General features: G+C 31.7%; 2 protein-coding genes and 2 long non-coding RNA genes across 4 annotated transcripts in view; 2 read left to right on the forward strand and 2 right to left on the reverse strand.

The window, feature by feature from the left end:
• Nucleotides 1-25,687, reverse strand: part of wb (wing blister) — a 199,751-nt gene that overhangs the window by 48,576 nt on the left and 125,488 nt on the right. The window lies entirely within an intron of this gene.
• The window catches only part of LOC143174218 (uncharacterized), a 69,853-nt gene that overhangs the window by 25,468 nt on the left and 18,698 nt on the right, over nt 1-25,687 (reverse strand). The gene's annotated exons all lie outside the window — the stretch shown is intronic.
• The window catches only part of LOC143174219 (uncharacterized), a 38,305-nt gene that overhangs the window by 6,323 nt on the left and 6,295 nt on the right, over nt 1-25,687 (forward strand). The window lies entirely within an intron of this gene.
• Nucleotides 7,028-8,921, forward strand: LOC116431938 (uncharacterized). Its single transcript, XR_012997998.1, has 4 exons — nt 7,028-7,345; nt 8,253-8,291; nt 8,396-8,573; nt 8,694-8,921. It is a non-coding gene; the product is annotated as an uncharacterized LOC116431938 (long non-coding RNA).

Below are 25,687 nucleotides of genomic sequence, written 5' to 3' on the forward strand. Positions count from 1 at the left end.
ACCAGACACACAGAAAATTTGTATCGATTAAGATGGAACGATTAGAGTCATCATCAGCCATTGATCTGTATCGTAGGGACCGCGCGGCTAGGTGGCCTGGCCGTGTTTCGATTAAGTCACGATCGATCGATCGATCTCTCTGCCGGCCACGGCGCCGTGTTGCAAACTCGTTTTACCGGAAGCAATTATATTTTAATCAATTTTTCGTCCAATCCCATAATATCATTATCGAAGATTACGCGTATTCCGTTAATTAAAAAGTAATAAAAATTTCCGGCCGGAAAAATAAACCGTCCGGCCCCCGGGGAGGTTATTATTTACTCAGCTAATTATAATTTTCAGTCATTATGTTATTAAAGCTTGTCCCTTCGATGTCTTGTTTCCGCGAGGTTCATGGAAAACGGCGAATCGGTTTCTGCTTAGAATAAATGTTATCATACCTGAAAGAAATGTTGTACGAAATTGTTTTTGTTATTTTTTATTACTGTGGGATTTATAATGAATCAAGGGCAAGGTTTAAAGTAAATTTCAAGTTTAATTTTAACTTATAATTAAATACTCGCAATACTCGCAATACTCTCTCTATACTCTCTCTATTACTTCGTTCGCTCAAGCTCGCAATTCTCACAAAAGACAAAAGACAAAAGACGTTTTTCCTCATGCATCCTTCCTAATATACTAATCACTCACTCGCATTCTCACATACACGGATTTTGCGGTTATCGCCCCTAATGTCTCGCTCTCACTCTTATTTTCATTCGCACTCTCTTTCACTCACTCTCTCGGTCACTCACCTGTCGCTTGTTTATGTTTCGAATGACCGACAGCTGATCGGTAGCCCTAACGACGGCTAGTGTTGGTGCTTCTTTTATTCGTTTCTAACTGCCATTTTGACTTTAACTATGTAACTTCCTACATTACTATGTTGACGAGCTTTGTGAAGTATTTATTCTTTTGTGGTGGTTACAGTACTATGACTGATTGACACAAGGTAAAAATACGAGTGAATATAAAAAATATTACTTTAGAATATTATATTGAGTAATTATTTGCTGTTTAAGTTTGGAGAAAATGTAGATGTTAGACATACAAATTGAAATAATGGAAATATTAAAATATAATAACAAGTCATGGAGTATTTATAAATATAGAAATATTATATTAAAACCCAGACAGAATTTTAAATTCAGTGAGAGTTTCTAAACCAATTTTGTTATGAAAGTATGGTTTAATTATAATTTTGTCGAGTATTTGTTAATAGATTTATATATAGAACTTAATGATGCATTAGCAGTCATGCTAACTAATCATGGGAATCATGAAAGATTACTTACACAAAGGAATCGGGATAATTTTTAGTTTTAGCTTCAGATTTTCTTATTTTTCAATTATCTACTGACTGTTGAAGAGTTAGTGATCTCTGGTGCTTCTTCGCTGCCTCCTGTTACAGTTTATAGGTAATGGCCATAAAATTTATGAACGTTTAATGACTCATTACATTATGTAACGGCATATACGCTTCACTTCACGATTGCATATGCTAATATCATTTGATTTTTTTTTGGTAGAATGGATTCAATAATTTAACGAGGACGTTGTATCAGTGGCAATACACTAAATAAACGAAAGAGATGAACAAAATCCTTCTAATCAACTATGCAAGTATCAAATTACTCTAATAATTTGGTCTTGTATTTATTAGAATTATCTGTAGAATATTTTTCTATGAACGATTGTGTTTTCAATAAAATTCTTGTTTTATCGTTTTCTACACTGGATATTATTTTATTAGTTACACAAAATAGTGTAATGTGTATGTGTGCAACAACGCAGATTTTTATTGTATAATATTGTACGTAAAGTTTATACATTACTAATTTAATTAAACTTACTTTAATTTAACTTACTTATACGCCACTAATCCTTTATTAAATGAAAAATAATTTTTTCTTCTCTAGTGAAAAAATTTTATTCGTATAAAATACTGTTGTTGTTTGAATAATATATATGTTAAATTGAATGTATGGGTGAGTCTTGTTCATATAAAGACAGCAGTACAAAAGTAACTATCAGATATGAAGTCTTTGACGTAAAATATAGTGTCAGGCTCGTGACAAAAGCTTGATGCTTATTCCATGTCTGCGTTTATTCTAAACGTTAACGATTGATAATAGAAAAGTAATATTTAAGTTATATTTAAAAAAAATAAATAACACGTAGATTTCTCAAATTCTATATTAATGTATTGCTATCTAAGTCGTTATTCGAGTAACTTTCAGACTAATTCGGTTGAAACTAAACACCTGGAGCAAGAAATATTCGTTAAAAATAATTGACTACCGTGTTGCGTACTTAGGGACGACGTAAATCTAATAAATGATACATAATGTATAAACAATTAATTTAAATAAATAAAAATGTAACAAATAAAAATAAAAATTATTCACGAAAAAATTAAATGAATAAAGCATGCGACTGTAGTATAAATAATGTCCAACCCTAAGCGAATGTCGATTTTTTATCCAGAATAATTAATTACAAGAAATATTCTTCCAGTTTTTATTATCTCCAATGAACTACATTTGTTCTTTGACTTTCGAGGCCATTCTTTCAAAGTTTATCGAAATCAGGGGGAAGAGTAATAAAAATTAATGCGCAAGTATCATTCACCATAATCGGTAAGAAAATATTATATTTTGAACCTGTTAATTTGCAAATGAGGTATGCTGAGTGCTACCCTCTTTTTTCCTTGACGTTAGGTAATCGAAATTTATCGTGTGTAAAATGTCTTTCGAGCCAGTGGTGCAACACATTAGCCACTTGTCACCTTGACATATCAATTAAAATTGCTCACGGATAAGGGACTTTATTGATATTATTACACTGCGTGACACCTACCCAGAACACGTCACATATATATATATATATATATATATATATATATATATATACGAAGTATTATTTAAATTATTACCAAACGTCTGTGTTCGAGTAAGTTAGCAATCGTTTTATGAGCATTCGGTATTTGCGGTCCAGTTAATAAGAAACACTTCTCAACGGAACGGCCGTTGTATTGTTAAAAGGTAGTCTCGACTGAGATCTAGATAATCGATACTGTCGATAACGTTTGGAGAACGTTTTGACATTTTAAGTCAATACTAATATTTGCAATCTTTCAAAAGTTTCTCGATTTGTGCTGTAAAATAAAATGATAGACAATGATAATACAGTTTGATGTATTTTATTGTGACATTTAGAATGATCATTTATTGTGTTTGAAGCTATACCTTTAACAAATATTAATTCATATGCACCAAATAGTAATATGTACATTGAATTCAAATTATGCATCTTTTTTCTTTGTTGTTGTCATATGCTCTTTAATAGTTCAAGAATATTCTTTCAATGTTTAACCCCTTGCTCTACGATTTCTTTCTCAATTATAATCAATAAAACTACTTCGCCATTAATAATTTATTGAGAAGGAGAAAAATTCTAGGTATATTTTATACCTACGTCAGCTTTAAAATATAATAATTGATAACAGAAGAATAATATTTAATTCAAATTCAAAATGTCTGACGAGATAAGCACGAGTCTGACATGTTATTATAAGGCAAGGGGTTAATAGTGTACATTTCATATTTCTTTTTCTTATTCTATGTACACCATAGAATTTACTATTTAATAATTAGCATCGTTTATAAACAATTTTCTTCCTTACCATCAATCTATTCAAAGAAGATACTGATACTTTAAATAAAAAATAAAAATGTTCCTTTCTTTTATTCTCATTATATACTTTCCAATAACTGAGAAATATATTGTTCAAATGCTTCGAATCGTATATTTTGTTCTCATCGTGCGTGTGCAATGTGGACACGATAAAGGCGAATTATCAGTATCATTATACATTCAATGCTTAAACGATTAATCTATAAATTTACGTAAGCGTCTAAAATTTCCCGCAAAACTACCGTTCGATAAGCATTCAGGAAAAGCAGTTCGGTCATCGTTACCGACAAATTGACACGCGATTAATCAACGATCCCGTCGTGTGCGCTGGTTCACTGCAAAGCAGATTGCTCCGCCACGCGATATTTTGACGCGATAATGAGCTTTGGTCTATGTAATACCTAATATCGTTCGACGACGAGGAGCATCTCTCGCTTTCCGCTCTACGGAACTTAACGAGCTTACCCGCGGCTATGAAACATCGTCTATAAACTATCACCATATCAAATGGACAAGGAGCAAAATGTCTTCAGAGCGTTATGGTTCTAACGTTAGGTGATACTTATCAGTGGACGCCGTAAAAAATTAATTTTCATCAAATTCTTTTGTCATAAATGTTCCATTAACGCTTTCTCTTTTTTATAGCTTATTCAGTTACATTTAGGTTATGTATAATCATTTTTTGTATAGTTTTAATTAATTTTTCCTGGTGTTGTTTTCATGGTTAGACAATAATTTTGAATTTTGAATGATGTGTTTATTTCTTATTTATATAATAATAATTAATAAATAATTACAAAGTAATTTAATATATATATAAACACATCATTCAAAATTCAAAATTATATATAAATTAAATGTTAGTATATAATTTATAAAATGTAAATCATAGAAATATTTGATCACTTGTATAATAAATCGGAAACTTGAAAACGATCCAAGGTTTTAAGAATTCATCATTCTCATCAAGAATTATAAAAACCATACGTAATTTGATTAAAGATATAAAAGTTCGTTTTCATATTAGTAGGTTATATTATTTTACATTACTTTCGCAATTTACATTGATTAAATAATTTCACTTTATAATTGAAAAAAAATGGTAACATATCAAACAGACTAAAAATCCTTATGCAAATATCAATATTCGAAGATTAGACTCCAAAAATTCAAATAAAAAATTCATTTCTCATAATCGAAACAAAAGTGAAACTCATAAAGTTTACAAGCTTAAACACAAACGCTTCATTAATTTTTGATAAATGTCCGTAGTCCAGTTATAAATGAGCGACCAGTATTATCTTTTATTTCCTCTTACCACTGAACTGCGAGCACTGCACTCGATCAAAGAGTTTCGATTCCATAAATCTAAGGTGTGTGTACACTTTGTATCGTACCAGGCATGTTGATATTCTTCGTTCCTTCGTGTTCGTCATTTTCTTCTGCCGTGAAAGGGTTTAAGGAAACTTTTGTTTCATTAACGGTTAGAACGACTGGTTCAACATCCCTTCGTGTTGCACCTTGTGGTCTCGCGGGAACTTTCCTTCCAATTCCTGGTAATTCAATACATGGAAACGATTTCACGTGTCGTATTACGCACTTATACGGCTGGGCATTCCCTTGTCGCTTGTCAACCGACGAGCGGTGCTACGCGTATGCATATGTATGGGGGCCGGGGGTGTGCGTGTACCGAGCACGATAGTGTAATAAACGCGACCACCTGTCGTGCGCCCGATCGTACATTATACGGACACTTTTCTGTGGTTCGCCTTGTTTTACTATTGCGTAGCTCTTTGTTACAGTGGAAAGCGGCCACGGCTTCTCCGAATGACCATTAACCCACCCGTTACTCCATGATTTCTTTCACGACTACGTTTGTTGAGTGTTTTCGTTTCGTTTCGTTCGGTGAAATTCGATGTATGAATTTGTTTTGTTTGAGCCGAAGAGACCCACTGCATAGTTCTCAATGTATATATTTTTACGCCAATATTTACAACGTCGTGTGTTTCACGTATAGACGCGAGGACTCGTATAATTACAAGAATGCACGGAGTCCTCGCCCTCGCTCCTTTTTGAGGAGGATCGATCTTTTGTGTATCGATCCCCAGCCTCGCGAGATCGCTAGCTTTCCCCGGGAACGTCGACAGGATAAGCATATATCCTCATCTCTTTATCCCTCATTACAACTCCAACATCTGCAGGCCTTTGACCAGCATTGATAGCGTTGACGAAGGGCATTGTATCTGCACAGTGTCGTCACGCCGATCGACCTCGCATACTTTCCCGGCCCTCAAGATGTTATTTATTGCCTGGGACCCTCTCGATTCCTAACTAGATTTCCAACGTTTCATACATTCCTCTGGAAGCTGCATGCTGCTCCAGGGGAGTTCGTTTGTATATTCAAAATGCCCTAACTCCCTGGCGGGGGTTCACCAGCTGGGAAATATAGCCCGCGCGTACACATATCCCCACTACCATTTTTAGTCCGTTCTTCGGGTATATAGAGGCCACTAACTTGCTCATCATCGGGTTTATTTCGAGTCAAGTCAAAACGAGAGATACATTGTGAGATCGGGTTCATAGTCTCTTTCAAACGTAATCTAAGCAATACGTATAATTACTGTTAGAACTACCCCTGCATTTTTCAGTGCGTCAAAACCGAGAGAACTTGACTTACAGTCTGCGACGCAACACATGTTACAATAGTAACTACATCATTTTAATTCAAAATATATTGTAAGTGTTTTCCTCTATTTTGAGTTCAAACTTCTTTAATGGCCATATCCTTTTGAAATTACAGTACATTGCCACAACGGTACGCTTTTGTTGCCCAAAGTGTACCGTATTCATTTTTTAACAACTTGCAGTAAAGTAACGAAACTAGCTCGTCATTAGTTTTTCATGCCAAACCGTACAATGACGAGGCACACTCGTCAAGCGAGTAAGATTACAGGTAACATATTTTTCCATGCACAGTATTTATACAGTTTCTAATTGAGAATAAATTGCCGTAATAATTAGTAGTGCCTTGCTAGATTGAGCGTGAACACCGGTCAATAATATACTTCTAATTAACAAAATTTATGACTGATGTAATAAAGCATGTTGTTTTCTTTAATAAAAATAAAATGCTTCTCTAAGGCACAATTTTTCATTATTAAATTGTACCACAAAGGGTTGAAGTCTTACGAGACAAAATCATTCCCTACTTCCAATCGAAGTACCCAGTAGTGAAAGAGACATTGGCTCATCTTCGATTCCCCTGCTGCCAACAATCCTCGATTACACAATTACCTCGCTAGTGCTCGGCTCGTAACACGTTCAATGCGAGTTCGATGTCCAGTATGAATTTGGTCTAGTGTATTAAAGAGGAGGAGTATTAAGAATAAAATTGACAATGACAGCCATCTGTGGACTCAACATAGCGGCTCAATTCTTCCACTACCATCGATAGCTGTGCACATTATAGTCTAATTTAACGTAATTGCACAGTGAAAAATCCTATCAGTCTCAAATCGCAGTGCTACATTTATGATATGCAGACCGCGTCAAACCTTGCCGTACAGATGTATAGCTTCAAGGCTAATCCCGCCGCAGCTAAAAGGTTAATGTGAGTAGTTCTCATTACGCCCCGAGCTTCTGTACCGTAATGACGTCGTGTTTGCGTATTATAGTAGTTGCGTTAGTTTAAATAAAAACTGATTTGCTATTATATCATAAAACAAACATTATGGTTTATTATGTGCCGATACGTCTTGTTATTGTATTAAATGTTGTTTAGATTTTTAAGTAAATTCGGTTACAAATGTATGACAATAATTAAATATTCCGACATTGAGTTTGTTTCATTAATAATACATTCCCGATAGGCAAATTTTTCGCTTTTGTAATATTCAAAATTTTGAATCTTAAGCTAACTGTCACAATTTTTTGACGAAACAAGGACAAAAATGATTATTTGGAAACACGTGAACTCACGTCAGTGGTCACAAATGTGTTAACACTAGGTTTACATAACGTGTCAATTTGACGCATATTGGATTTGATAAACATTGATTGGAAAATGTTTATATCGATTTTGATTGGTGGAATATGTATCCTAATTATCTATTTTTCAACCTCCAATTTCCAAAATCTAAATAACACTAATTTTTTTAGGAACGATAGGTTAAACCATACAATAAATATCTGTAAAGTTAGTGTTAAAAACAGTTCGATCATTAAATGGATAGCATATGAAAACTAATTTGACAAGTACCAAGCAACATTTAATGCATTTCACGATTAAAGGTGACAATTAGGATATATAATTATAAAATCCCATTAATTTTATTATTAATTAAATTTTATAATTATAATTTTATAATTAAAACAATTTTAACCTGTAAAATTTATAATCATGCATATTATGTATTGATTGAAAATTGATAAATAATATTTCTAATCAAAATTTACAGTTTTGATCGTTTTTGATCGTTTTTGATCATTTTCAATTGAATGAAGATTCAATTTTTCAGAAATCAATCACGATTGTTTATACCTGATATCTTATAATGGTAAGTGTAAATTGATCAATGAAATTACAAATTCTAATTAACTGACACCTAACAGTGGTTCACAGCGACGATAATTATACTGTGTAGACTACAAATTCTTACAGATCTTGAAGAAGTAATTTACCAAGCACGTTTCAATATTACGATAAAAATGTTGATTGAAAATAACTGAAGAGAAAGAAACGACGTGTTATGTACACCCCATGAATTCAGATCTTTCAATCAAAATCAAATCAGATCGGCATAGATAAGCGGGTAAAGGTATAAAGGATGTTATTACGGGCAAGTATAATTCTCGTTCAATTTCCTGATCCTAGTTGATCCGCAAAACAGAGCAGCTCGCGTTAAAGTGGTTCACTATCGTATACTTTTTATCCTTCCTCTGATCTTAATTAATTTCAGTTGCCTATTAGTCGACTTAAGAGGTGACCTCGGTAAGCAGATATTGCGTCAGTATTTCTCGTGATGGAAGACGATGAATCAGCTATTTGACCGGTCCGCGAATCAAAAGATCAGTGGTTCCGTTTTACCAACGTGAGAAGACAAAGCATAATTGTATTGAAATATACGACTTGTATAATGGAAAGACATTGCAAAATCTCAAGGTTTAAGTCTTTTTTTGCATTCATAGTATGGATCGAATACATTAGCATTATATGTGCGTTTAAAAAAGTTAACAAAAAACTGTTCTTTAATGTTTTTCTTAAAGACACACATATAACATTAACATAAACATAAAATGTAGATCTGATTCCTTCGAATACGTTTAACTACATTAATAAAAAATTAATTAATAGATGTATATTCAATATAAATCATTCATTTATCGATTAATACTTGTATATTGTTACCTGGATTGACAGGTACTAAGTGATAAAATTTATCACTCAACATTTTTCAATACACGTTTAAACCAAATTTAAATTTGTAACTGTATTAAAATTATTTTATTGAAAATAAGTATTTATAAGTTTGAAATTTAAAATTTTATATATTTTAATAATGGATTCTAATAACATTATTTAGTTTATTATATCTTATTGAAACATTAGGTTTCATATTTTTTCTTAGTGTCTATATATATATATATATATATGTTATTTTTCGACAAATATTTTAATCGCGTTATAAGGAGTCCTACTGTATTAACACCAGGTTTAAACATTTATTATTAAGTATTAGATAATAAAAAAGTTATTCATAAAGAATCGACTTTCAAATTAAATAGAACAATTGTTTCATCAATATACTGACGAAAGTTGCACGCACGCTCTTGTCAATTGTCACTGAATCTTCCGTGATCAATTTGCGTCAAACGTAAGCGATACTGTTAGTCGACCCAATCACACAGTTCAATGAAAAAGATCACTCTCGTTGACCCCATGATTCACCGCTTGTACTCTGTGCGAATTCTATTCATTGTCTTTATTATTATAATAATAATTTTTACTGTATTTTAAGTAGAGTGGCGCCACACCGTTGTGAAAAGTAGTTTTATTTTTTGTGATAAGCCGAGACTGGCGTCAGCATAAATTAAATATGTCTGAAATACGAGAATCATGATATATCTGCTATAACTGCTCGTAAGAAATCATTTTTACGTGCCTTGATTCATTTTTTACTTTTTGTTTAATTTAGTAGCAAATTTACATAACTGATTTTGTTAATTTTTTATGCTATCTTATTTATTCTTTTCCGCAATTTTTTATTATTGATTAAAAAATATAATTTATTGAATATAATTTATAGATTTTTCATAAGAGGAGAATATATATAAATATATGTAACTAAAACGTGAATAAGAAATGAAATGTTTAAAATTGTACGTACAAAGTATCCTGCCAATTTTGCACATTTAAATATTTTTATTATTTCCAGTATTATTATTAAAATATAAATGAAATGAACCATTTAGTACATAAGGAAAATCTTTGTAGCAAACTATTTAAGAGTTTGCATTTTAATTGATTAAACAATGTTAATCCATTTACTGTCAACTACGAGATATCTCACACAATTACGCAAACATGTTTCCTATTAGTACATTTTAAAACATCCAATTTTCAAGATCTAAACGGCCGTACACTAATTTTTCTAGGGCGAATAAAATAAACCGTACAATAATTTCCGTAAACTTAGTATTAACACAATAGGACTTTCTATACAGCGATTAGAAGTCCTGAAAAATAATAGTACAAATAGAGGAAGAAGTTGAATCAACATAAAAAATACGAAAGCGGTCAAAATTAACGCGAAATCCGTAAATGTGAAGTGTCTATAGCGCGCAACCTTTTAATTCCTTCGTCCCTGAATATATTTTATTTTTTTAATATAAATTTTATGAAAAAAAACTTATGGCTGCGCTCTATTCAACCAAAACACATGTCTTGCCAGCTGATTAATACTTAAGCTGTCAGCTATAAGCAAAGATCCCCGTATGGTACAATTTTCCTTTATCTTTATGATGTTTTCTAGCTTTCCGATAGTTTAATACTAAAACTACGAAAAGAAGCTCCAAAAGTGCATCTATTGAGACTTTAATTGATTTACAATTCAGTTTCCATACTGTCAAATCAATTTTTTAAATCATTTTTCAGAGGAACATCTATTATCTTTTCAATAATTGCAGAAAGAAGACATCAGGAATGGGTCATTTTAACGAGTCTGTAAGTTTTAGTGTTAGAATGTTCGTGGTACCTATGTGTACCATTCAAGACGAAAAGGTTAATAGTGTTATGCAGAGTACATACTATTGTATTCACTGCAAGATACCAGACTTTATCTATTAGTTTATTTTCATCGTGAAACATGCTGGAAATATCGGTTATTGCATGGAAAGGGACATTCGTTATACATTTCTGTTACCCGTCCAATCGTCATACCTGATACGCGACATTCACATGGTCATTCATACCTTTCGAATAATGTTAGCAGTAAATTGCTAACTCGATTGATAACGACTGGCTCAATTGAGATAGCCGCGAATAGTTTACTGCGCTAGTAATAGATAAGTTAATTTCTTCCTCCGTACACTATCCCCTCTCACATGGACGTTGTAATTTAAGTTGTTCCGTGTATTGCGGCCTCTATCTAAATAACGTTAGTACCTCGTTAAATTGACGATCTATTCAATAAACGTTCGTAACAATCGATCTTTATGCTCTCCGGTGTTAACAACTTTTAGCGTTAACTCGCTATTTCACGTTCCTGGCTGTGGTCCGTCGTATAAATGCAAATTTACCGATAACAAAGAATCGACGCTCGATTAGATTTTCCCTTTTTCGTGGGACGCTTGATGGAACCGTAAATTTTCGAATACATGCATACGAAGTATTCTATTCAACATTAAATGTATTACGTCCGGTTAAACGACCGATACTTTTAAATTAGAAAATAAATCTATAGTTTTCCGTTCTTGTTAAAAACAAGTGAAAATATATGATATTTTTCTTATCATCCAAAAGTTGTTTTGTGCATTGTTTCCGTATTAAATTAGCAATCACCTATACCACTTTCGTAAAAATATAACAGTTAAAGTGCAGGTATGTTTGGTGTTAAAATACGATATCCGAATGTTACGTTCGAAAATGTGGATTCTTAAATATTTTGAACATATTTATACAAAGAAAAACAGTGAAAAATTTGTCTTTAATCCTTCTACTGTGATGTTAGGATATGTTCAAATCGATATTTGTTTACAAAATTTAAATTTAAAAGTAAATCTGTTATCATATAATAAAGTTTAGATTCTAACGTATATTTATTGTACGTTATATTTTATTGTCCTTAGAAAAATGTATGTTTGTTCGTTCAGATCTTGGAAATTAGGGATTTAAAAATCGCCTATTATGATATATATTCCTGTAATTATGTCAATTAGAATCGACATAAGCGTTTACCAAATAATGATTATTAAATTCAATATACAAATTGATTCGTTCCACAACCTTACTGGTAATAATTGTTTCACCAAGGCAAGAAAAACATTCATTGAATTGAAAATATCCCCAGTTCAAAACTTACTAAACAACAAAAGAAAAAAATAAATAGTTAATTCGTCGCTAAAAAAAAATGGTAAATCTCCCCATTAGGTTGATTAAGTGTTAATCGAATTCGCTAATTACCCACTCCGAAAACTTCATTTTCACATTGACATATTTAGTAAATTTCCTTTGACCACTGCTCATTCCATCAAACAAATGACTTCGATACCTAGTAATCAACGTGTTAAAGAAAGCATTATTCAAATGTTCTCCGCTGATACCGAGGAGTTTCCGTAAAATCGGAAAGGCTCCCTTGTCAGCGCTGAAAGTCTATCTGCATAACAGATTATTTCATGCGAATTGCCCACTTATCTCGTTTGACGTTTTAATTAGAAAAGAATGAGGTTCGTCACGGTTAAACACATGCTCGGCCCGGTTTTTTTCCGACTTTTTTTCCGAGCATCGCAGTCACGAACACGTAATGAACGTTGAAAACGCTCGCGCGTTCACAGGGGGAATAGGTTCGGATCACAGCGGTTCGTCTTCGACGTGCACATTATGCATGCACGTAATGCATACGTGCATCGCAACGAGGGTACTCGTAATTTCGGATTATGGGAACCGGTGCATGCAGAAGGTGAATCCAGGATAATCGAGGACGGAAAAAAGTCGGCGACGCGGCGCGACCGTGTAAGAAAGAAACGTGAGTCGAGGTTTGATTAAAAATCACTAAGTCGTAAAAATTTCCGACTATAGGATTAATGTCGAGGTGGCTCTGAAGTAACCTGAGTCTCGCGAGCCTTCCGGAGCAACTGAGGCGTGTTGCTACATATTTTCAAGATATTCTAATAAACGATGTATTATGCTTCGTTGATTGGATGAGTTTGATGAAGTAAATGTGAAGGCAGAATGGGAATATATTATGTAATTAATGTAATATGAAAAATAAAGGGGATAGTTGAGTTACTAATATTACCCCTTGTTGAATACTAAGAAAATTATTTTTTGTTTATAACTGAGATAATTTGCCAAAAGATAATCTACCGAACAATAAAAGGGAATTACTTATAATTTGATATAAAATATAGAAGAGTAACATTTCTGGAGATTTGAAGCGCTTCTTATTGTTACACTTGCAGAAATACACAAATTTATTTTGAAATTTATCGTAAAAATATTTGTATCATTTTAATAATTGTGAAATAAGAATCTTGAAATAAGCCATTTTGATTCGTCTGGTAGTTTTAGCGTTAAAAAGACCTCGTAGACTAAAGGAAAATTAAAGTACATTTTATTAACAATCTACTGAAACTTAGGTGAATGATATGTGTAACAGGATTTGTAATCTAAAAGTGCGTTGTACTTTATTTTTGAATAAAAACAAATATGTGATAGTGCAGCCGGATTTGGGCAATATACAATTGTTCTTGTCAGAGTTAAGCAATTACATGTAGGAAGTACCTGGTTCCGCTTTATCGTGTAACACATTCGCTGTTATCACTTTGTTCGACGACGAGAATGGGTCGTAGGTGGTAACACTCCCAGTCACGGAAAAAAGGGAACGTTCTATCGATTCCGCGAGAAGTCGAATGAAATACGTAGTCGGTGCAAAAAGTTTTTAGAATTCCTTTTTCTATATAAAAATCGATAATATTATTGCTATTTACATTGTATACTCTCAAAACGTCTTATTTGTATAGCTGCATAGGGTATTTCTGAAATCTTAGTACAGAAATATATAAATGAAAAATAAATGTAAATGTAATGTAATGTAATATAATGTAATGAAATGTAAAATAAAATTAAATAATAAGTTTGGGAGAAATTCGAATAGTGGTAGAATATCTTCAAAATTTTGTTGTGGTAAAATTATATTCAATATTAATGAGTGTGCAGTTTATTGAATAAGAACTTATTTAGATAATTATTTGTTCATTGTTCTGGTTATATTACGTATAAATTATTCCAATACGTAAATAAAACAGTTTATTGTGAGTAATGAATAATTATTATCTGAACTAAATATTGAAATGACAGCATCTTTAAACAAAACTCGATTAATTGTCTTATCAATATATTTATAAGACGGGAAATTCAAGTAATGTTTAATTCTAGTACGAATTTATAAAAACAAAAAAACAAACATAAGTGGTAAATAGCGGTAGAAAAAGTTTTTCGAATAAAGTTTTTCTATTTTCTGAAAACCGAATATTAATTGATTGAAACAATATAACTGCATTTCAAATGTTTCTGACTTTCACGTAATGATAATTAACTTTTCATGTAATGAGGGTACATTAGAATGTAACTTTTATTACTTTGTTATTACCTATACTAGTAATGCTACTATGTATCAAATAGATTTCATTTTAATTAAGTATATTTTAAATTTTAATTTAAATTTAATGTAAAGTATAAACAGACATATATTTATGACTTAATAATTGTAAAACATTTATACTTGTCGTTTAATTTAAGTAGTCTTTATGTATCTCAATTGAAAACAGTATTATACTGCAAGAACAATAATTCAAGGTTCAAGAATGTTAATGGGAAGTTTATTTATTCCTCATGCGAAGAAAATGATTATCATTGAATTATTCATTGTTTTATACACGTGTTTGGTAATGTGCAATAAGTTTGCACATTAAACGATTTGAAATCATGATTAATAGGGAACTAACATTGTACAAGTCACAGGATGGACGTTGTTGTACAATTATAGTAATTTGATCGCCGTTCCCATCGTGAATCCTCGCTTTCTTTCACTTTGCAATGAGACTTCCTTGTTGACTTGTGCAATGTCAAGGGTCAAGGTTCATTTCTCTGCTTGAGAGATCCCGCCGATTAAATACCGCAAGACAATCGCGAGTTCAGCTTATCCTGACCGTGGCTACATACCGGGTGACTTGCAAATAAGTAAGAATCGAAATTTATCAATTCATCGATTAGGCAAAAGAATAATAAATAAAAACGAAACTAATAAATTACTCTGTACCAATAGCAAAATTTGTTATCCGTACAGTGTTACTCATAAGTTTCCACGTAGCACAGTAATATTTATCTACTCATAAAATTGAAATATAATGAAACGTAATATTTATAAATTTAAAAAATCATAAATTTGAAATACGAAGAAAGTAATAATATTTTCTTCCTCGGGTTTACACTAGAACTACGATGCAAGTCAAAATGGCCCATTCCTGATTTCATTTTTTGGAATTATTGAACAGATAACAGACGAATTTTTAAAATATAACTAAAAAATTGATTTAACAATACGCAAACTGAATTGTAAATCAATAGAAATCTCAATAGATGCACTCTTGGAGTTTCCATAGAATAATTTCAAAATGTTAGTTTACACGGTAGTTTTAGTATTAATGCAATAAATTATGCTTTCAATATAAATTGCTTGGAAGAAAAACAATATGTACTACGTTAAGGTTCTTTCATCAGTAAAAAGAATATTAATTTTGTCTAATAAAACATTTGTGGAAATAACAGATACTATAAGAAAAACGCACACATTGTAATATCGCATTACATTATCATTCTCAAATTAAATTCCGTTTCATTCGTTCTATTAAAATTCCTGAAATCCCTTAATTTCCTTTTCATTCGACAAAAATTCAAAATCAACCACCCCAACAACAAAATTCTCATCTCACTTTCCTAATCAATTTTTGCTTTATACGGACGATTAAATCCTCGATAATATCTTTATCGAGTGACTCGCGTAAACGGCGAGCACAATAAAACGACACTCTAATAAACGGCGCGCACTTACGCCGATGCGATGGTACTCGAGAGCCGCGACCAAAGTGGAAGAAGTTAACCTGTAAATTACTAGAATTTTCCGTTCCAATGGGGAATCGTTGATAACGTAATTAATCGCGAGCCGGAATTCACCGGTTATCAAGGTCCAATTAAAAATCACGCGGAACGAACAACACGAACGAACAGAATAGAAAAACGCATTAACGCGTTGTGCTACACGAAGAACATATGCACACGGCGGAGATTTAATTGCTCACACTTAATAACATTTGCTCGTCGCGACGCTCAGTGGCACGATGGGAAATATTGCGATCTTCGACGCCATGAGATACACACTGGGAATTATTTATGCGACGCGTATCCGGTTAATTCGTAGTTCTGCTAGCCGGCATCCACGCCGCGATCGAAAAGATGCGGATATTGAAAAGAACTCGCCGTTCCGAGTTCATAAATACTGAGGGAACATTAAGCCGACAGAGAACGAACGAGAGAAATTTCAGGTATCTTAAGGGCAATCATATATACACTTTTGCCATTGAGTCTACTTTTATTAGAAAAGTAGTATATACTTCACCCTACATTAACGTGACAATCCGTTCGGCGTGGATTCGTTTTACGCGAATGAAAATCGCGTAAATAGAGTCTGTTAGTGTAAGGAAAAATAATATATTGGAAAGAAAAGCTGTAATATGTTTCAGAAATACATATTTCAGCTACTCATTCAAAAAGTAGAGGAACGTGATGCTATAGTTATATACTGATTTTGAAAATTTTCCTTTAAATGCAAAATCAAATAATTGTTGTAGAATGTATTTTACTTTATTATTATAGGTGTAGTTTAAATATATCGAACATGTAAAATGCATACAATAGTATATCTTTGAAGTCATTTTTATTATTATTGTAATTTTTACATGGCCAAAAGACTTTTTATTATTTTGCGGTACCAAATCCAGTTTGAATGAAATTTATTTTAAATGTCAACAGTTAAAAGCCAAAATATTGGAAAAAAGCAGTTAAATTTTAGAAATAAATAAAAACTACGGCATAAATAGTATTCTAATTTACCACATTAAAAAAGTCCGCGTAAATCCAAGGTCGGGAGTACTACCAATATTTTATTCGAAATAATGTTACTGGTGATGCATTCAATGGCAGTTCATTGTCGATAAATAAATGTAGATGATTCTGTATAAAAATCAGGTCTGAAGGAGTTAAACTTGATCCACGTAATTGTTGAACAGTTTACGGTTTACTCTCGGTTTAATGCATTATTTAGAAAGGTTTAATACTTTGTGATACTATGAATTTTGATGTTTTGTTGGAGTATTTTAACCCCTTGTCCCATAATTTCTTTCACAAATATGCTTGTTACAAATGGTTAATAATTTGGTAAAAAAAGAAAAGTATTTATGCTTATCCTGTGTCTACGTTGGTTTTAAATATTTCATTTATATGAAAAATAAATTAAGAACATCTGGATTTGTCGGCTGAAAATTCTAATCACGAGCCTGACTCGGTGTTATAGGAAAAGGGGTTAAGACATACAACAAAACGATGAGACGTGGGCATCGATTTTATCGGTGTCGGAAAGACGGAAATTGCGATAATGATTAATGCAGTGTGACACAGCAATTGAATCGCATTGTGCCGAGATACCGGGATTTACTTAAAATGTAAATTAACTTGTTAACTTGCATAAAATCAATTTTACAGGGAATGGATTGACTTAAGTGCGCGCGAAATGCTCGCCGAGACGCGACGCGACGTGTTCCCCATGCAAGGTGTTCTATGTTTCCCGCGGTAATCTGCGTGAGTGCGTGTTCAAAGTGGAAATGAGTTATAAACTATATAAAAGGAAATGTTACATAGGTATAAATTGAAATAAGTGATCTTTTGTCGGGTGAAACGTAAAATTGATTTTCATCGTATGTACATACGTATTTACATAATGCACGTCGCTTTACAATAATTTAGTGAAAATGGGAATGTATTGTACTTGTAAATGCGGTGTCATTGTATGCGATTATACAGTGTGTTCAATTTATCATTTTAAAACGTGAATTTCTTAAGACGTATGAAGGTTTTGCATTCTATTATACCATACGAATAACCTATTAGCTAGTACAAAATGTATTTAGAATCTCTTTAATTTAGTAAGTAAGTGTTAACGACTAATTTTTACTTTTTGTTTTATTTTTGTCATTATTATTTGAGAGTTATTATTAGTTGTAACTATAAATTCAACAGATTGTACTTATTTGAGGAATATTTAAATGAGATGATTTTATAAATGCACAATGGTAATTTGAAAAATTATTTTCTGTACATAAACGAAAAATAAATTAGGAAAAAAGTGTAAATAAGTTAATGAAGAAAGAGAAATATATTTTAAGCATGTATTATATCTCAATTATTATCAATCAGCAGTCACCAATTATCAATTACCATTCACTAATTACCAATAATAAATTACAACTTATCAACTGTCAGTGATCAACCAATTTCAATCATCAATTATCAACTATGCTTTTATAAGCTAATTCGAAAACAGTGTCACCCAGCTGCTACCACTCGAATAAAAGAAAGGTATTAGTAATCTGCCTGATCTGTGTTGAACCAGTTTCATTAAGTCTCTTAACTCATGACTCGATCAGATTTCCATTTGGACTTTTACTAATATCATGTAACTTGCGGTGATCGCAACATCCACGCTTAACACTAATGATCAAATTAATCCTTTGATGAAACATACACACAGATGCAAAACATATGCTTTGGCAGTACAAAGAGATTAATTATTATTAACTTCACAAAACTGACCGAATGCTTAGAATCATTAAGATAATCCTCTATTATTTATTTTCAAGTTATAAGAATAATTTAAATGTTGTGCATTGTAAGACACTTTGTATTATACATTGTATTTGTCATGGATGAAAGGTATATAATTAATTCTTAAACTGTATTTGTTTGTTAGAAAAATATATTTAAAACATTTACTTTTCGTTTCATAATCGATAACATTTTTTTGTTTACATTGATCTGTGTCTTGCACTCTGAACTAGTTGAAAATGAAATTCATCTGTTTAAAATATTCACTTGTTTTGATATAATTTGTCAAATAAATGTCATCCAATTATGACAATAAGACAATTAAATAAAGTTTATTTTAAAAAATACTTCGTTTTATCATCGTCGATTTCAATTTTTCATTTTTTACTGGTTTCTTCAAAGAGCAAATTTAAGTGATACTACACATATAGATTATAACTATTCCACAATACAGTTATAAGCCACAGTCTTCTTTTGCTTTCTCACCACATTTCCTGTCCCAGATCGTTCCTTTATTTTTCTTTATTTCCCCTATGAGATTCACCTGAATATACATTGTATATTTGCAACAACAAATGTTTCAAAATTTCCTCAATCCCTTATAAAAAAATATTTACCTTTGTAATTAATATCACGAAAATTTGAAAATTTTGTTTTTACTACATTGATTCCCTATTTATATATTATTCTATCAAGCTGTCATTATATTGTATTTAACTTCAATCTTCTTGCATTTTTTAATTAATATAACTATACTCATTTATTGATTTATATCGACAGACTCTTAACTCCTACAATTTTTACTGTAACTACATTCATTAAAATCACTTCGTGTTTAATAATTTACCAGAAAAAGAAGGGAATTTTATATTCATTTTGTGTCTACATTCACTTTGAAGCATAATGATTAATAACAAATAAATAATATTTAATTTGAACTCACTAAAACTGAATAACACATGTGTTACTTAAACTTTCTTTGAAACCATCACGAGTTCTATACGATATTATAAAGCAAGGGGTTAATGTAGAAATGGAGTTGATAAAAAAGAAAGTTCACCCTTGCTACATCAACATATTTTTTGCCCTCATCAACAACGAAGAGGAATGGCCAGAGGGCAGACTATCCAACAATATCCTCATCAACCAGAGGTATGCATCATTCCGTAGACATCTCAGAATAAATGCGCGTGGGATAACATAGTTGCTGTTGGTAAACTTACGTATGCAGATAATACCCAGCTTTGTATCCGGTGGTGCAAAACATTTACCTTTTGTTTGCACCGCACGCACCTGGATTAGAGCCACAGTGCTGACCAGCATTACACCTGTTATTGAATAATATCAGATGCAGCTAATCTAATTCATCGAAGATGCAGCTGGTTGTGAGCGCGAATCCTTAGTTACACTATCATTCATAAGTATTTGGGTAGTCGGTGGTACTTCAAACATTCAAAAGTAAAATGAACATTAATTTATATGATTGATTTAATCTTTAACCCTTTCCTCTCTGAATATGAATTTTTTTAATATGAATTTTGTGAAAACAACTTACGGCTGCTCACTAATCAACTAAAACACATGTAGTGACAGCTGATTAGTACTTAAGCTGTCAGTCATAAGCAAGGATCGTGTGGTATAGTTTTTCTTTATTTTTATTTAAGTATGGACGTGCAGTATCATATACTTTTACATAAAATATCGGGAATTTTAAAACTAGTGAGATTTTTGTTACATACATAATACTATTGCTATATAGAAATATTTACATAAATAAAAACAAATAAATATAATACTTTAAAATATAATATTTTATTAGTTGCTGCAAATGAGAGTATTTAACATTAATCGGTCATTTTCAGACTTCCTTAAAAGTTTTATTTTCTATGATTAATGTAATGGTAGGATTATTGTACCATTACTGTAACACTAATAACATTAATATATGCCGGTAAATTAATTTTATAATCATCATAGTCGATTTCTCGAAAAGTCAAAAAATCAATTAACGAAAATGATTAATCTTAGAAATTAATTTTAAATTAAATCTGTTTAAATGAGGTTATCGATTTAAGGTAACACAGCAATGAGTTTAACCATTTGAGTGCCACGGGTCTTTGCAAAAATCCGGTCGAAAAGTACTAAGCAACACGATCGCGGTCCTTCCGTTTCAGTTCAGAAACTGAATTACGCTTTTCTATTTTTACATTAAAAAATTGTAAATAACGCGATCGTTCCATTTTTCCATTTCTAAGAACGCAATAAGAAAAATAAAAATAAATAATTACAAGGAAAACAAATAAATAAACTCATTTGATTCTACACGCCGATAGAGCGGCACTTTTAAGCAGTGTAACGGAGAAACGTGATCGTCCTGCTTGGCACTCGAACGGTTAATAGTAGAGCTATCGAATAAGCAAAGTGATCGTATTAAATATTTTTGTTCCTATTGACTTACACTGATCCACGAGGGTATTTAAAATCGATATATTTGTAATTGATATGGGTTCCTCAGATGCGTGTTAAGTATTTAATTTCAATGAAGTGTATGCACAGTATTTCCATATGTATCCCAAGTGTCATACATATAGAAATTTTAAAATACCTACTACCCGGGGGCAACATTTTCATTATAAATATTCTTTCATAATCTTAATCTAAACAAATCAATTTTAATTCGAAATAATCCATTTCTTTAATAATTATTCGCTAAAGTACGTGTAGTTCCCTAATGGTCCTAAAAGAAGACCTTCAAAATAAATCATTCCGTCCTATCTAACATTTTTTAGCGTTACTATTTCTTTCTTAATCTACTTCCATATGTTTGGTAGATAAGTTCAATACTCTTTCTCTAATTGTTAATACCATCAATAAGCAGGCACAGCATGGAGCCACTTGAAACTCCTATACTCAAGTGCTTTCGTCGTAGCAATTTTATAAAATCTCTGTTGTTACTTGTGTATTTACAATAATTGACATTAAACATTACCTGTCTGTATCATCAATTATTAGCTTCCTGTGAATGTACAAGGTAAACGCAGAAAGAGAAGTTACATTGAGAAGTTTTACTTCAAACATACTTCGCGTGTTCCCGATGAAGTGAATGTTGTTCAAATACTTCTGGACGGTAGTGTACGTGCACGAACAGGCGGCAGGAAACACGAAATCTTGCGGCTTGTTAAAAAAAGAAAATACAGGGGAATTTCTAGGCAGCCGTGGACCGTGATGGATTCTGAGTTATGGACTAGGAAACGACATGATCGTTTTCCATGATCTTTGCTCTTTCCAGGACAGCAATTCCATGAAAAGGTTATGCACTGCTTGCTTGAACGCTTTGACCTGATCATGCCTAGGGTCAAGCTCAATGGACAATTGTGAATAGTACTCTCATACATGGTATGTCGTTGCTAAGTCGAATAATCCATGATTTCCACGAAAAAATTAAACCTCGTACCTGATGATTTTGGAGGAAAGGTTCGAACGAAATGTACAGTGAGTCACAAGACTATTGGTACCTTTTGAACTGCCGAATTAAAACGATTGATATTTGCTTACAATGCAAGTTTCAAAGTGTTTATCGACAGGGATGTATGATGGAATTATGAAGCTTTTAAACGTATATGTATATACTTTATTGCAAAATAACATGTCAATATAACAAAAATGTAATTTTACGTAATGTTACAAAATGTAATATTAAGACTGTATGAACACCAACTTTTGTATTTAGTATCAAATTCTGTTTATCCTTCTTTCTTTGTTTGACAATAACTAAATAACTAAATAACTAAATAACTAAATAACTAAATAACTAAATAACTAAATAACTAAATAACTAAATAACTAAATAACTAAATAACTAAATAACTAAATAACTAAATAACTAAATAACTAAATAACTAAATAACTAAATAACTAAATAACTAAATAACTAAATAACTAAATAACTAAATAACTAAATAACTAAATAACTAAATAACTAAATAACTAAATAACTAAATAACTAAATAACTAAATAACTAAATAACTAAATAACTAAATAACTAAATAACTAAATAACTAAATAACTAAATAACTAAATAACTAAATAACTAAATAACTAAATAACTAAATAACTAAATAACTAAATAACTAAATAACTAAATAACTAAATAACTAAATAACTAAATAACTAAATAACTAAATAACTAAATAACTAAATAACTAAATAACTAAATAACTAAATAACTAAATAACTAAATAACTAAATAACTAAATAACTAAATAACTAAATAACTAAATAACTAAATAACTAAATAACTAAATAAATAAATAACTAAATTAAATTCCTCTTCGTCTACTCAGCAAAGCATTCAGCTCCAACGTAAGTGAAACCAAAAGAAAAAACACAACGGAGAAACACAGCAATGAATCGCTTGAATCGCTCGATAACAAGAACAAGAGTGCACGCGAAAAACGTACAGCATAATGATAAAATATCAATCCCTTACGGTAACGAAATGAAAAATAGATTTACAGGTATGCCGGTACCGTTAGCGAGTTCTAGTGTTTCCTCTCGGTCTCCGATCACGACCATTGTATTACGTGGACCCGGCGCGTTGCGCGCGGGACGATGGGAGAATAAACAAGGCGATTAAGATATATTAAGACGTGTCCCGGCTCCTACAGGGAATTTAAGTAACGTTATTAGCGGCGAAATTCGCGGCACGATCTCGGCTCCAGATACGAAATAGCACGCGTGCCTCCATTCATTCTTTCTCGAACGAAACAGAACGTAACGCCCGGCGAATGAGATAACAGGGGAAACGGGACACCGGGCTGGAGGATGAGGGGGAGACACAACTTCTCTCGTTTAATAGAACCTGATTTACATAATTAGAAATGTCGGCACTCTGAGTACCATTCTGATAATAGTCGGCGTTATGAGTGGTACTTGTGTAATAAGAGGAAGGATAAACGTTGGCTGAGGTTTTGGTTAAAATTCCAGGTCTTGGTCATATTTCGCGAAAAGTGGATCTGGATTCGATAAAATCTTATGGGACTGCGGGACATGTGTGGCTATACGAAGTGTAACTTTCGTTTGTAAAACTTTATTTGTATTTTTGGGTCGATGGAAAATTTATAGCCATGTATTTTGATTATGTTGATTTTTGTATGTTGAATTAAGGAAAGTGGTCTTGGTATTTTTTTATGATAATGTTTACATGTTTGGTTATCGTAATAGGGAGATTAGAGATGTTTTAAGTTACAGGAATTATGTAATAATGTTTTTTTTTTGGATTTGTTTGTGACTGCAAATGCAATAAAGGCTTTACATTAGTAATATAATTAGAATTAACGCTTTGATTGTTGCGTCAGTTTTATATGGGTGCGATTCTTTTATTAGATTTCTAAACAAATAATTTGTATTGGTGCGTCGAGTGAGTCAAAACGATTAATTGGATACGAGGAAGTTCGATTTTTCAGTCTTTATTTCGTGTTACTATTTAAATATATAAATTATTGAAGTATTTAAATGTTGTGTTACCTAGTACTTACATACACAATATATTGGAATATTTAAATTTTATATTACCTACTACATAAATGTATGAAATATTAAAATATTAAAATATTTAAATTTTATATTACTTAGTATCTGAATACATACATTTATTTTACTAGACTTGCATGAATAGAGGTACAGATATATTTAGAAATCTTACCCTTCCTAACACAATAATTTTAACACGTTTGCATCGGGAAACGAGAATTCTCATTGTCAAAAAATAGATAAGAATTCTCGTTTCCCGATGCGAATGTGTTAAGATACTAGATTATATATTACATATTAATTACAAAAATTATTATCGCAGTTTTAATACACATGTGCCCAAACATTTTAACATCATTATAATACCAAGTTTCATAAGAAAGTTTCAGTAAAAATTGCTCGATGCGTATGTGTTAACACTTTATCTACTGCTCCTGATCGAGGCAACCACTTACTATATAATTGATAATATAGTTTTCACCAAGGCGTAGGTGTGTATGTCTTTATTTGCAAAGATCTGTAACTTGAAAATTAAAGTGTAAAGGAATCCTGTTATGTCGTTTTGATTTCTTGTGTTTTAAAATAGAGTAATATTAATAGATTGTTAAGCATTGGTAATTAAAAAATCAATTAATAGGCTTGCAGCGGATAAAGTGTTAACGGGCATATATTTCTAATTTAAAAATTTGTTAAAAAATATTGATATTCATAGACACAGTAATCAATAATAAGAACTGCCCGAATATTGAAGTAATTTCTGGCGCAACAAGTATTGGTTGAATATATTGACATTGAAACATTGTTATATCATTAACACTAAAACTATCAAATGGGTCAAATTGACACATTCCTAAATTCTTCTTCCTCAATTATTAAAAAGATAACCGATGCTTCTCTTAAAACTACTAAAGATATTGATTTAGTAATAAGCAAGCCGAATCATAAGTCAATTAACCATTAACTGTGGAATTTAGTTTGAAAAATCTCTCATAGTGCGTGCAATAAATCAAATAATAAAGTGTACACTCGTCGAATGCAATTAATTGGTTAAAACCTCAATAGCTGCATTCTTAGAGTTCCTATAGAAACATTAAGAAATGTCAGTTTGACTGCTCAGTAGTTCTGGTGTTAAAATACCCGGTTTCATAGGAAAGTTTTAATAAAAATTTCCCGCTGTAAATCTATTAAAATGTTTAACATTTTGTACCATTTGAGCGAAATCTACAACAATTTCCCCTATTTGTATGCACTCCGCCGCGCATACC

This window comes from Nomia melanderi, chromosome 2 (genome assembly GCF_051020985.1).
Source record: "Nomia melanderi isolate GNS246 chromosome 2, iyNomMela1, whole genome shotgun sequence".
Lineage (NCBI taxonomy): Eukaryota > Metazoa > Arthropoda > Insecta > Hymenoptera > Halictidae > Nomia > Nomia melanderi.